The sequence below is a fragment of the Chiroxiphia lanceolata genome, chromosome 4 (assembly GCF_009829145.1).
Source record: "Chiroxiphia lanceolata isolate bChiLan1 chromosome 4, bChiLan1.pri, whole genome shotgun sequence".
Classification (NCBI taxonomy): Eukaryota; Metazoa; Chordata; class Aves; order Passeriformes; family Pipridae; genus Chiroxiphia; species Chiroxiphia lanceolata.
In genome coordinates this window covers 4,411,359-4,425,438 of record NC_045640.1, presented here as the reverse complement: position 1 = coordinate 4,425,438, position 14,080 = coordinate 4,411,359, and the positions used below count along the sequence as shown (strand labels likewise).

Below are 14,080 nucleotides of genomic sequence, written 5' to 3'. Positions count from 1 at the left end.
CAAGAAAGTAAATATATTTTTACAGTCTGCTGTAGTTGCTAAACTGGTCTATTCTGTTTTTCAGAGAAACATCTGGAAAATCTACTTCAGAATGAAAAGTAAGGAGTGTGATGAATGGTATATAGCAAAAGAAGAAGATGTTTTTTTTTCCAATTCCTGCAGTTGTTAGGCTAGAAATAAACCATGGAAATGGTTACAGGGAAAATTTTCCTATATATACATAAATAATTATTTATATTTAATATTGTGCTACAGATATAGCAGTTAAAGCGCAATATCCATCGTAACATCCACCATTTGCTTCAGATTTTGATGGTACCTCTTAGGTAATGTTGCATTTGAAATCTGAAGAGAGCACTCAGGGAAAATCCAGTCAGCAAGAAAAAATGAGAATTTGACTGTGCTTTTGAGCCATCCAAGTAATGCACTGGAAGACTGTCCTTAACAAGCACAAAGAAAAGCCAAACACCTGTCTGCCTATTGCCCATTACCACCTCTTTTTAATATCAAATAGTTTTGCATTGCAACAGATACTTCAGCCTGTAAAACACTGAAAGGGGACAAATATTTTCAAACTACTAGATTTTATAAACTTCACACAAAATCACATTTAAAAAAAAGACAGAAATGGGAAAAGTAACAATTTGGGTTTGGGCTCATAAAATCAAAGTTTTTTCTAAATCAGTATTTTATCTTACCATCAACATGAGCACATTTCACAAACTGCCCAGTTTTGTGTGGGAGAGAGTAAATTTTCTAGAGTTTTGGATTTAGGATGTGAATAGTGTTGATAACACACGGATGTTTTAGTTGTTGCTGAGTAGAGCTTGCTCTAAATCAAGCACTTTTCAGTGTCCCACCCTCTGCCAGTGAGCAGGTACACAAAAAGCTGGGAGGGAGCAAGGCCTGGACAGCTGAGCTGAACTGGCCAAAGGGATATTCCACACCACAGAACATCATGCCCAGTACAGAAACTGGGGGCATTTGGCTGGGAGGGGCTGGTCACTGCTCAGGATCAGACTGGGAATAAGTCAGTGTGTGGTGAGCAACTGCATTGTGCATTGCTTGTTTTGTGTATATTCTTATTATTATAACTATATTATCTCCCTTTGCTTTCCTGTCTTTATTTCAATGCACAAAGTTCATTTTTCCCCCAATTCTCTTTCCCATCCCAGCAGGGGCAGGGAAGGAGAGACCACTAGTGGCTGTGGGATGCTCAGTTGCTGGCTGGGGTTAAACCACAACAGTCCTTTTGTGACTGTTTTTCCTTGCAGTTCATGTTCCTGTGCCTCCAGGGTCAGGGTAGATTTTTCATCTCACTTCCTCAAGTCCTCTCCTTGGTCACACAGTTAAAACCACAGGGCAGTCTATGTTGTGAACATTTATCCTCTCTCTTGAGCAGAATCCACACAGGTAGGGAGTAAATCAAAACCAGGACAGGGTGGTAAAACACTGGGAGAGGTTTCCCAGAAAACCTGTGGCTGCCCCATCCCTGGAAACATTCAAGATCAGGCTAGATGGGGCTCTGAGAAACCTTGTCTAGTGGAAGGTGTCCTTGCCCACGGCAGGGGGTTTAGACTAAATGACTTTTAAATGTCTCTTTCAACCCAAACCATTCTGGGATTCTATGATATGCAGTGATAAAACAATAATTGGATTACTCACGAATGAGGAATGGTATTTCCACACTATCCCTCTCATAAATACTCTGCTCACATCAGTGGCTTTTACCATTAAGTGGCTTTTACTAGTAGGAACACCACTGAAGTTGGCTTGATGCTCTGTTGTGCTCCATATTTTAACAGGAAATAACTTGCAACCACTTTCCCCAATGGGTGAGACCTTCAGGATACATTTCTAAACCACGTCTTCACTGATGCACGTGGCAATTCAATGGGTTTTTGGCAGAGAAAAAGATACAGTTGTATAGTTTGGGTGTGGGGGAAGACCCACAAATGCATGCTCTGCACTCCCTTAATAGCAGCACAAGGTCTTTTCAATACTGGAATAGAATTTTCGATGAAGTGCCCGGTGGCGAATTTGAAGTACTTGCCTGGGGGCCCCAGTGAGACATAATTCATTCCAGGAGCTAGAACAAATCCAGCCTCTGCATCCATTCCTCTAAAGTCATTATTGACCCAAGGGAAAATGCTCGCCTTAAGCAAGTTTTAATAAAGACTCTGGTGGAACAGTTTCTGTAGCACTAAATGCGATAATGAGAAACAAGCCACTTAGCTGCAACAGACCCAGGACCTGTATATATAACCCAAAAGTCAGTTTTCTGAGGTTCTTGGGATTCCTTCCAGAGATGAAACAGGCATCCAGAAGAGATTTAATTACCTTGCTCACTAATTTGTTACATAAAAATCAGTCAGGCTTAAACGGACCAATATTCTGCTTGTCCTATATGAGTGTAATTTATTTTAATACTGTTTCTGTGAAGTAAAAATATCCATGGACTAATCAAGTCGGGGTTGAAAATCAAGTTTTTTACTAAACCAATAAAAGTGTGAACATCTAAATCTGGCCTTAAATATTGCTATGATTTAGAGTTTTTTTTCAGTTTATTTTAAATGGCAAATGTTTGTACTGTGACCATATGACCTAGTATGAAATGGGAAAAGTGATCCTACAGACTCTGGTAGATTGAAAGTTTCTTATGGAATTACTGAAAATTCTCTATGGATGAAGCAGGTAACAACAAAATGTGATAAGTAGCACATGTTCTTTTGAAGTTAGATTTTATTTATTCAGAAAAAAAAAAACAACTGTTCCTCACTCGGCCCCTCTTTAACCATCAACCTCAAAATAAAACCTTGGTAGACACAGTGGAAGTGATTTGAAAATTAAACTACAGTCTTGATACAGAGAGATAGAGAAAGGACCCTTTGTGTGACTGTTATGATCCTTAGTCTCCAGCCCAGGCAGAGCAAGCACAACCTTTTGTGCCTGTGGTTGATGTCTGGCATTCACTCACAGAGAGATGCTTTGTTTTATGGCTTCAAATTGTACAGGCAAGTATTGAAGTTGAGAAAGTCAGCGGAGGAAAATGCAGAAATAGCCTCCTCTGCACTGATGCTTTGGTAATACAATTGATGGGATGGAATAAAAGCACAAAGAAGAGGCTGAACACAGCAGTGCTTTGAGCAGGAGGGAATTGGAGAATATTCTCATGGCTAATGCCACGCAGTAAACTCCTGGTCCTACCCCTGCCCTCACCCAAGACAAGCTGTATGCAGGTACATCCTTACCAAATTCACAAAGAAATACAATTTACAAGTTTGATTAAGTATTTACTGTCCACAGCAAAAATATATACTTTAGCATTAACCACTACTAGGTATGGACTAACATTTTACAGCCAAATCCTCAAACTCAAAGCCAGTATGTTGTATTTGCAGCCAACCCACCCCTTTATCTCACATAAAAAGAAGTTTGAAGTACTAATACTTTTTATGAAAACTCCTAAAATACTTTTTTAAAGTTATGGGGGAATCAGTGTGTGCTTTATGATCAAGGAGGATTGGTGCTTGCAGGCCTTTTATTTTTATTTTCTTTCTTTCTCTTTGGTACTGTTTGAGTAGTAATCAGATACTATGTAGTGATTTCAATAAAAGTAATATTGACTCACGTTTCTGTGAAACTTGTAGCTACTTATACAGACAAGATGCGGGGGGTGGGGGGGCACGGAAAATATTGCTGGTTTGAATGGACATTAAATGTCAAGAAGACTGGAGTTGCCATCTACTGGAGTGTGCAACGAATGACAACTGCCATGCAAACCCCCTGAAATTAAAGCATTAGTCACAGTAACAGTCCAGGTACATCACATACGGCTCCATAACTAAAAAAAAAAAAAGAAATACTGTAAAGTAAATCTCCAAAGACAAAGAATTATTCTCCTCTCAGCTTCTGAGGAGTCGGAAGATGCACAAGGAGGCTGTGTCAAACCAATCTTATTTGCCTGCGTCTTTTATCCACATTCAGTAATAGATTATATTTATCACTTCTCATCAGAACACTGATAATTGCACTTGCCAGCTTCAAAAGCACAAAACAATGTCAATCTGAAAAGGAGAGAATGGTAAAGTCTTCAAACAGGAGCCTCTAGCCACTGCTGCATTTTTAAACCACTACTTTTTAACACGAGATAATATTTCAGAATATTTTCATTTGATGAAAAACAGAAAAACATAAAAATCCTCTTAGAGCTGCTTATCATCAAAGATAGTTACTCTATATTCATTTTGCTGTTCAAATAATGTGTAATAAATTCATACAAGAAGAGAAGTATTCAAGTATTTACTCTTGTGTTTATAGATGATCCAAAGTAGAATTTTTATTTCCTACATACAGGTCTTGCAAAAGGCCAGTTATTCAGATAAGAAAGTTAATAGACTAAGTGTTTACTGTTGGACAGACAGACAAACCAGATCTCCCCAGGGCAGTTCAGAGGAAAAAAGAAAGCAAAAATGTCCATAAAGTGCTGTGACTGAAATGCCACCAAATTAGGAGGAGACATGATGTTGATGATAAGTACAGCCTGGAAATTCAGGGTATTTGCAGAGATGAGCAGATCCTGTCCCACCTCAGAAGATGAAAACTATACACTGGGATTTTTTGAAAGCAATTAAGTATTTTCTCATATTTAGTGAAGATGTTTATTAGTCTCTTACTAAATGGAGAGTATGAAGTGACTGGACAGAAATATCTGACATGTGAACTGTGTTATTATGATTAATGGAGTTCATACATAAAGGGTTATTGCTCTGGAAAACGTCAGATTGAATAATTACTGGAATTACTCCCAAAGGGCTTCAGAAAATGTTCTTCCCAGTTTCGAGTCACGTTCTTATCACATTTTTCTTTTGACTAGAGGGTGATATTTAATTGCAGTTTTAAGTAAAACAACTACTGTAAGCAATTCATTAAACATTATGAAAAATGATGTATTTCTCTAACAGTCCTTGAAAGTAGCTTTTACTTTTTACCCTCCTCTCTAGGCTATATAGCACAATCAAATCAATAAATAAAATGGCTTAGTTTTGCTTCTAAAATAAAGAAGTACCTTCTCTCTGTTTTCCATGCATCAGGTTAGGCATAGAATATCCTGGAATTGATCTATTGGAATGTTACTGGCAATATTATTAAGATAAGTAGGAACAGATGATAGCATTATTTGGTCTCTTGGATTTCTTAAATTTAATCAGTATTTAATGGATACAATGGTGCCAACAAATCCAGACAGTCAGAGAACACAGCTCAAAAGACTCTGAGCTGAATGTATTTCAGGGAAGCATCCCAAGGTCAGCATTGCTTTGCAGTGCTGCAGATGCATCCAGCAGGCTCAAGGTCCTGCAGAGTGAGGGCCAAGGAAAAGCACTGATGTATCAAAGGAGAAATGCTTTGATAACTGCTATCAACACGATTTTCTCCAGGCTGAAGGTAAAGAAGCCAATACCACCCAACTTCACCCCACTGGCAATAAGGAAGTTTTTCCCAGTATATTTTAGTGTCTTCTGTTTCTCTATTGCCTTCATGTCCCTCGTGGGGCACAAGAACAGCTACAGGTGATTTCTGCTGACCAAATGTCAGTGCAGGGTCCACGCTCAGTTGGCAAAACAAGCTGCAGGAAGGCAAAGGGACCAAACCTCAGCTGGACAGAAACATATCTGGGAGCACTGCAGGACAGTCATTCTTGTCCAACAGTTGATGTCTTGAACATCAGAACTGTGTTGATTATTATCATATTCATTATGGTTGGAGCCCCTCTGCTCTGGAGCCAGGCTGGGAGAGCTGGGGGTGTTCAGCTTGGAGAAGAGAAGGATACAGGAAGACCTTAGAGCCCCTTCCAGTGCCTAAAGGGGTTCCAAGAGAGCTGGAGAAGGACTTGGGACAAGGGCCTGGAGTGGCAGGACAAGGGGGAATGGCTTCCCACTGCCAGAGGGCAGGGTTAGATTAGGTATCAGGAAGAAATTTTTGGCTGTGAGGGTGGTGAGGCCCTGGCACAGGTTGGGCAGAGAGGCTGTTGCTGCTCCATCCCTGGAAGTGTTCAAGGACAGGTTGGATGGTGCCCTGAGTAACCTGGTCTAGTGGAAGGTGTCCCTGCCCAGGGACGGGGCTGGAACTGGATGGTCTTTAAGGTCCCTTTCAACCCAAACCATTCTATGATGCTCTGATCAGTACATAGCAAAAGATAGCCCAGGATGGGCATAATGCAGGGACATCGTAACAGACAATCCCTGAAATTAGGAGCTGGAAACAAAAAAACAAAAGAAAAAACCAAACAAACAAACTCAAAAAGCAACCCTAGAAGTAGGAAGAACAAGGGCATAAAACAAGCAAAAAAAAATGAGATACAATTAGAAGAAGCAAAGTGAGGATCTAGACCCTAGTATTGCTTCCAGGATTGACTTCTTTCATATTTGGGAATCATTATTGTAAATAGCTTATCACTTTTTGTCCCCTACTGCCAAGGGCCCCTGCTGAGCAATGTACACGTGGTAACACCAGTAAAGATTCTGGGGCCCGAAGGAGGATGTTGGGGTAGATTTGGGAGCAGCTTCTCTGCTCAACATCCACAGGACTGGGAGGGAAGGGAACTCAGTGGGTTTAGAACACACTGAGGGACACAAATCCTCAGCCAGCATCCAAAGGCCGCACCAAGGAGGTGGGTAGCTCGGGATTTTCACTCCAATGGTTTCCCAAATCCTCAGGATTGCTGCCAGGAACATTACTGATGTAATCACGAAAAATGGTTATTCATCCACAGCCAGGCATGCATCACACAGCATCCACTTAAACACATAAACACCTTTTCATAGACAAAAATCTCTGAATAATGGAGAAAGAACTACCATACATCTTCAGCCACAGGCATTTCACAGATAGTGACCTTCGGTTTTGATTTAGAGGCTCTAACTAAAAAAGCTTGGCTCTACACCAAATCTGAAGAAGAAAATCAAACACACTCTTGTCAAATTATAATTAATTTGCACTACAAAAAAAGAGCAGAAGTAAGCCAAGCATTCTTTAAAAATGGTCTCTAGAATTCAAAACACTCAGTAAAATGTCCTATCTCTCGAAAAAGAGGATGATATTTTCCTGTCTTTTCAAGTTGATTACGCATCTTTCCACTCATTTAAAATATAAATTGAGTCTTAAGAAGCAATAAGCTCTTCATTTTACAGGAATATTAAAGATTCAAAATTACAGCAGTAGCAGAGGAAATAGGATTCTAACACATAGCTGAAGTAAACCCTAAAGCTTTGTTACTATTTGCCCCTCCAATCTGCTGTTTCACCTTTAAAAACATATATAATGTGAGGGTAATTATGACTCATACTTTTGTATGGATGTTGAGAATGTAGTTGGCATATTCATTCCAAAACTTTGCAGGCAAGTTCAGGATCTTTGGATATGTTATAAAAATTTGCAATACCTTTCTTCACATTTATTAAGAGTAAAGGAGCAACACAAACTTTTGATTGCTTCGTATGTTTCTTCCTTATAGGACATAAAAAGCCTTTAAAACACATTGGAACAAAAGCAAAGAAGAGCCAGGAATGATTACTTCAAAGGCTGCCATTGGATCTCACAACGTTAAATTAGCTGTTGAGCAAAGCTGGGTTTCTAAGATTACACATAACCACACACAAACCTCCTCCACCATATGAAACTGTTCAGTAAGGCCTCAGTATTTTTAAGCTGGTTTAAAAAAAGAAGGTTAGGTTATTGTCTTTTTTTTTTTTTTTTTTAGAATGCAAGACTATCTTTTGTTATGCCTTTAAATGTGTCCTTCTGAGACTCCTGACCCATGATTATTTCTCTTAGACATTACATCAGTTGCGAATAAAATGTAATGAAACCATAAATATTTCAGGTAGTCAACAAACTGCCGTCTTTAAGCTTGCAAAAATCACAATGACTTCTATCTGAAATATGAGTCTTCAACCTGGTTTCTGCTTTATTAATTCTGTGTATGAGCTAATGATCCAGAGTCCCTCTAATCTCCCTATAAGATGCAATACACACGGAACCAGGATTTCAGCACATTTCATCCTGAGTTTTCCCTTCAGATTATGGATATCATCAGAGCAGAAGCAGGAAAACACAAAAATCCCATCTTCTCTATCTGCCAAAATTCACCAAGAAGCAACGTAACAGAGACTAACACAGTCTGCCAAAGATGAGATTGAGTGTCTGCTGTAGGTGCTCTGCTACAATCTGACATCCATTTCCATGACTACATGACAGCTGATATCGGTCAGGTGCTCAGTAAATCCAGGAGTCAGATCTAAGAACATTCCAAATTATATTATTTACAGGTAACATTTTCCAAAAGCAGAGTTTCTCTGTAAAACAACTCCTTTGCATGTAGTGATAGGACAAGGGGGAATGACTTCAAACTGAAAGAGAGGAGGTTTAGATCAGGTATTAGGAAGAAATTCTTCCCCGTGAGGGTGGTGAGGCCCTGGCAAAGATTGCCCAGAGAAGCTGTGGCTGGAAGTGTCCAAGGCCAGGTTGGATGGGGCCTGGAGAAACCTGGTCTAGTGGAAGGTGTCCATGCCCGTGGTGGGGTTGGAATGAGATGGTCTATAAGGTTTCTTCCAACCCAAATCATTCTATGACTTTATGATTCTATTTTTCTCTGGAGTAAATTTAAATTATATCCTATGTGATGGGCGAGGACTCAGTAAAAGCCTTTATTTTATTTCAAAATACTAGCACTGACTTTATCACCAATTCATACTTCTTGAAATAATGTATCCACAAAGGGCAGCAAAAAAGCTTTTTGTCTTTTTTAATCATGGTTTAAAATATATTTGGAAAAGAGTAAAAAAAAAATGGATTGTCTAATGCTGAGGAGAACAGATTTTCTGCTCTGGGAAAGTCTTCCAAGACTAGTTCATCCATTTGTAAAAAGACTTTACAGAAGAGTGCCAGGATCAGCTTTTAACTTGTTCATCATAGCTTTCAATAATTGATTTCATAACTTCCTCTCAATTTTCTCTACTTCCTGAATCTCAGAAATCTAAAAAATGTTTACTGACACTAAAGTTTTGTCATTGCTTAAGAAGAGTGAACAGTTTTGCTTCAGGGGCTGTTCCAACATAAGACAAGTGCCTTTTACACAGCATGGCTACACCTGCATCCCCAGGTGAGACTGGACAACTTCCTGAGCAACACAAGTTATTCTGGAGAAGAACACAAAATTCTGGCAAGTCAGAATTCTGAACATGTGATGAGTTTAGGAACATAACCAGTTTAGTTACAGGGGAGATTTTGCCCAGTCCTAATCAGCCCTGCTATTCTGTCACTTCGTGGTGCATTCATGGTTGAACCATCACTAGCCTCTCTCAGATTGATCATTTTGAGGTAAATACATCAAGATAAAACAACCAGCCAACCTGAGATGCAATGGTGTCAATAGCAGATACATCCAAGAACAGAATCCTTTCAGTGGAAACAAGTCCTGAAGTACAAATAAAAGACCATTTAGCACTAGAGTTTATATAAGAAAACAATCCTTACAGATGAACCAGCAACAGTAGTAGAGGGCAAGGTAGATGTTTTCAAGTGTGTGCATGAGCTGTGGCCCTCTTTACTCTTAAGCTAATTGGAAATTAATTACAGTCCATTCACTGGCACCTCCAGAAATGCTTGGGAAGGGCTTGAGACAAACCTTTCTGGAGTGTCTTGCTTAGCACTTCTGAAGGTGGAATTAATTGATTTCCAGTTAAATATGACTAACTAAAACCTATACAATTGCTAATCGTTGCACTCCACGTGTGCTCCCTTCAAGACGTCCCAAGACATTTTTAGAGATATAAATTAGCAACAGTTAATCAAAACACAAGGTTTAAATTTTCACTTTCCCTGTCAACCAGAAGTTCCACCAACCTGGTCACTTGATGATAACACACCAATCTTTGCTTAATCAGGATGTTGCACGATCTTCACCAATGTGCTGATTAATCACAAAGGGATAGTTTTATTTGTTGTCTTTTTTCCATTACACCTGGACATTCAGAACCAATAACACTGTCTACAGCTTTTACAGTACGTCCAGAAATCCATAGGTGAGTTCACTCAAGAGAGTCAGTAACTCTTTAGATTATTCAAGCAGTTTACGACTAATGAACAGAAGAGAGATACTTCATCTTACGACTGACATATTTTCCTAAAAATTGACATTTCTGCACTGCATTGACAATGCTGCACACAGGTCTCTTGTGTGAGTGACTTTATAGAGATAGGCACAACCAGCTGGGACTGAATGTGGACGATGAGGATGGAATGGCTGCAATGAGACAGAAAAGTGTTTAGCACCTTGTCCAAAACAATAACATCATTTACAGAAGAATATCTATTATTTAAAGGTGGTAACAAATCCAGTGTGTCTGTTAGGTACTACAAGAATTAAAGGACATATGGAGTCACCAGGAGTATTTTGGTAAAAATCTTGCAAAATATAATGCATTTTTATATCTACTAAAAGAGGCATGTTGTACAGGAGCTGGATTTCTTATCAGCTGAAATCCTAAATTCTATACAGAAGGGGCAGCCAATAAATGTCCAGGTTGACCAAGACAGAAACGCCAGAGAAATAACAGATTGCTCTAATTTGAGTCACGTCTTTTTCTTCCCTTTTCTGTTTTTAAATGTTTCCTTTATACAAAATGCCATGGTTCAGCACCCTTGAAAATTAAAGACTACCGAAGATCAAGGTTTGAGTCCTTCCATTCATGAAAGGAAATTAAAATCACCACTAAAAGTCCCACTTTTTATTACTCTGATATAAACCACTCGGGAAATACCAGAAGGAAGAACTACACTCAGTATTTCATACACTGTTCTGACTTATTGTATTTTGTTAGTGAATTTATTAAAAGATGTATATATGCAGAGTTAGACATCAGTGGCCAGATTCTGATCTTACTCACTCTGTCCCAACCCTCTCTGTCCTGGATTGCAAGTAAGTCAAGGTAAATACCTGGGTACAAACAGTAATGGAATATAAAAGGAATTAGTAAGAATGAAATATTCTGAGGCCAGTTAAATCCCATGGGACACTTGATGGTTGGACTGGATGACCTTAGAGGTCTTTTCCAATGTTACTGATTCTATGATTCAATGTTTAATCTGAACTCAATATTAAAAATGTGTAGACCAAATACACTGAAAGATGTTTTCCTTTTTCAGCCTGAACAATTCTAACAGTCACTGCAGGGTCTTACCAGTGGATTACACTTGTCATGACTACAAGAAGTAGCTTCCCACTTAAACTTTCTAAAACTTTATGTTGTTCTTCTGTAACCTACTTCACATTGATTTAATCAACCTTCCTTAAACACGCATTAACTGAGTTTGCCATTCTTAAAATATTTTATAATAGCACATTTAATAAAGCTAATTTAAACCTGCTAATTTTACAGAGACTTGCCAGAGGCTTTGAAACTTCACAAAATGTGTAAACTTAACAGTTTGGCTGTGATAATAGCTGAGACAGTGGAAATTAAGCCCTTTACATTACAATCATGTTCAAAGTGGATTCCTAATTTTATTGCAAAACAAAAGTATGTTGCAAAAATATAACAGAAAACCAATTTATAAAAGATATTTCAGGTCAAGACATACATTCACCCAAGTTTGGTTTTTCAGATGCAAGTGGCCCAGTTCTTGAATTTGGTCACTACTGTGCCTCAACAGCACAGCCCCAAACATACACTGAGGTCTCTCATTTTAAAGACTACCTGGAATCTTTTCTACAACCAAATTTTGTATAAGTAAAAGCAGGGTTTCTCATTCAACAGAGTAAGAGCTTTGAGACAGTGTGCTTAGGGCCATTAATTCTGGGTTCCTAATTCTAGTTGTCAGTCTTCCAGCTGATGCTATATAGGTTTGCTACTGTCTGCTCTAATTTCTACCTTTGAAAACCAAATGATAATGGATTATATGCCAAGAGTGGGAATAGGCACATTGAGTAGGATCCAGGCTGTATCCCAGGTGATAGCAAGAAGAAGCAGTGCAAAAAAAAATATTCAGCTCTTCAGTAAAGCATCAAGGAGTTTCATTTCTACTAGAGGAATTCTTCACTTTATACATAGCATTTAAATGATAACTAAGTGATCATTATCATCATCTGATTTGCAGAAAATGGCAGCTTTCCTTGAAGATATAACTGAAATTTTTAGGGCTACTGTTGCAGATCTCTCCTCAAATTTTTATATGGGAGAAGGCATTAAGACTTCCCCCATGAAGACTTGTAGGGTTGCAGGGTTTTAAGGGACACAACCTCATTGCTTTGAAGCTTTTTTCAGTATCTGTAAAGTTCAAGTCATCTTTTAATTTTTTTTTTCCTGCTAATTGCCTCAAAATATTCATCAAGGCAATCTGGAATATATTCTTGGACAAGGTTTTTTTTTTTTTAGTCTCTCCTGCTTCAGTGCTCCTTCTCTCGGTTCTGTCATTGCTTTCCTTCCTGCTTTTGTGTACTCAGAAACAGAATTAAGGTGTACTGCAACCAGTGGACACTTGCATAAACAGCCTGCTTTGAATAAAACGGCATGATTTTGGGAGAGGAAAACCACCTTCAGCTTTCCTGCCCAAATGCTAAAACACAGATGAGGTTCATATACTACCAAAGCATCACATTTTTGCTTTGAGACCACTGAAATGCTGTGAAGAAAAAATGTACATAAACTGAACAGGGAGCATAAAAGCATGTTGATTCCCAGGTTCTGAAACCGCAGTTAAAGTGGTTTATATTTGTAATTTATTTAAGACTGGTTTTGGCAAATACATTAGTAATGCATCTCCTTCACACATTTTTATGCACGAAAGCTTTAAGTTTGCCAGGACCTCTGTAAAGCAACTTTTACTGCATCAAATTACTGCATTCCTTGATCTCTCCCGACACACACTCCCAGCAGCCAGCCACACTCAAACACAACGATCAGCTCTCTCACAGATACTCCAATAACAGGTCTTTTTAAAAAATTAACACAGTTGTGAAAAAGAAAACAAATACAACGCTTTTGCCCTGCCCCTCCAGCATTTTGCACCCGATGTCGACTTAAAATCAGCACTTTCTTCTGCAATACTTGTATTTCCATGTGAAACTTCTTCACTGAGAATTGATGCAGAATTGGGAGCTGTCAGCTCTGATCGCATTCACCAGCACACAGGCTTGAGACTCTATTTCATAATAGGAAAAGATGGCCAGCGTTTTCCTGACAGAAGTACCACACATTTTTCAGTCAGTAAAAATTACAGAGCTCATTGTCGACGCATTTCCCATGCAGAATGAGGACTGTAAATTATCAGGCAAAGGTTTTTTTGGGTTTTTTTTTCCCCTTTGGTACACGGCACAAGCCCCAGCACAATCTGGAAAACTTATAACTACTGGGGTTTGAAACCCCTTCTTTGCATGCTGCCGACACGGTCACAGCAACCTATACATTGATCTTATTCCAAAAACACAGTGATCTTTATGCTGGAAGAATTCTAGTTCTGTGTGCCGTAGCATACACTGCAAAGGAAAAGAAAAAGCCTTTAGGAAAGGTATGTGCTGAACACACAAAATATGCAGGATGGAAAAAGACCAAATGTAATTAAAGCTTATATGAAAAGAGACATTCCTATTTGCAGAGCTCTGGCTGCATTTCTATGAGAAAGAATGCACAGAATTTCAAATCATGTTCTATTTAGACAATGTCAGAAGAAAAACACATTCCCCCCCCCCACCCTCCACACCCCTCAATCCCCCACCCCAAGACTCCAAAAGGCAAATCTCATCATCGGAACTAAGAGAGAAAAAGCAATCCAAAGAGACCGGTTTACATATTCCTTCCCAAACCAAGAAATCAAGTCTCTCCCTCTCCCGGCTAATAGCTTATAAATTCAGACTTTAAACAAAAGCACCACCAAAAAAAAAAAAATATAAAAAAGAAGAATCATCCTAATTCTCAAGCTTCCTACTTAGCACTGCCTCGCTTTTGATGATTTGTGCGGCTGTGTGTGCGTGCCTGTTTGAGAAATGGCGAGATAGGCTTAAAGTATTTTCCATTTCATCAAA

General features: G+C 38.9%; 1 protein-coding gene across 6 annotated transcripts in view; it reads right to left on the bottom strand.

The window, feature by feature from the left end:
* The window catches only part of CTNNA2 (catenin alpha 2), a 502,913-nt gene that overhangs the window by 142,747 nt on the left and 346,086 nt on the right, over positions 1-14,080 (bottom strand). Inside the window, exon 1 of one of the 6 annotated variants that reach the window (XM_032686524.1) lies at positions 13,984-14,003. The exons of the other annotated variants lie outside the window; for them this stretch is intronic. The gene's annotated coding sequence lies outside the window, so the exon portion shown is untranslated. Of the gene's footprint in view, positions 1-13,983; positions 14,004-14,080 lie in introns of those variants that run through there. 6 annotated transcript variants of the gene reach the window in all.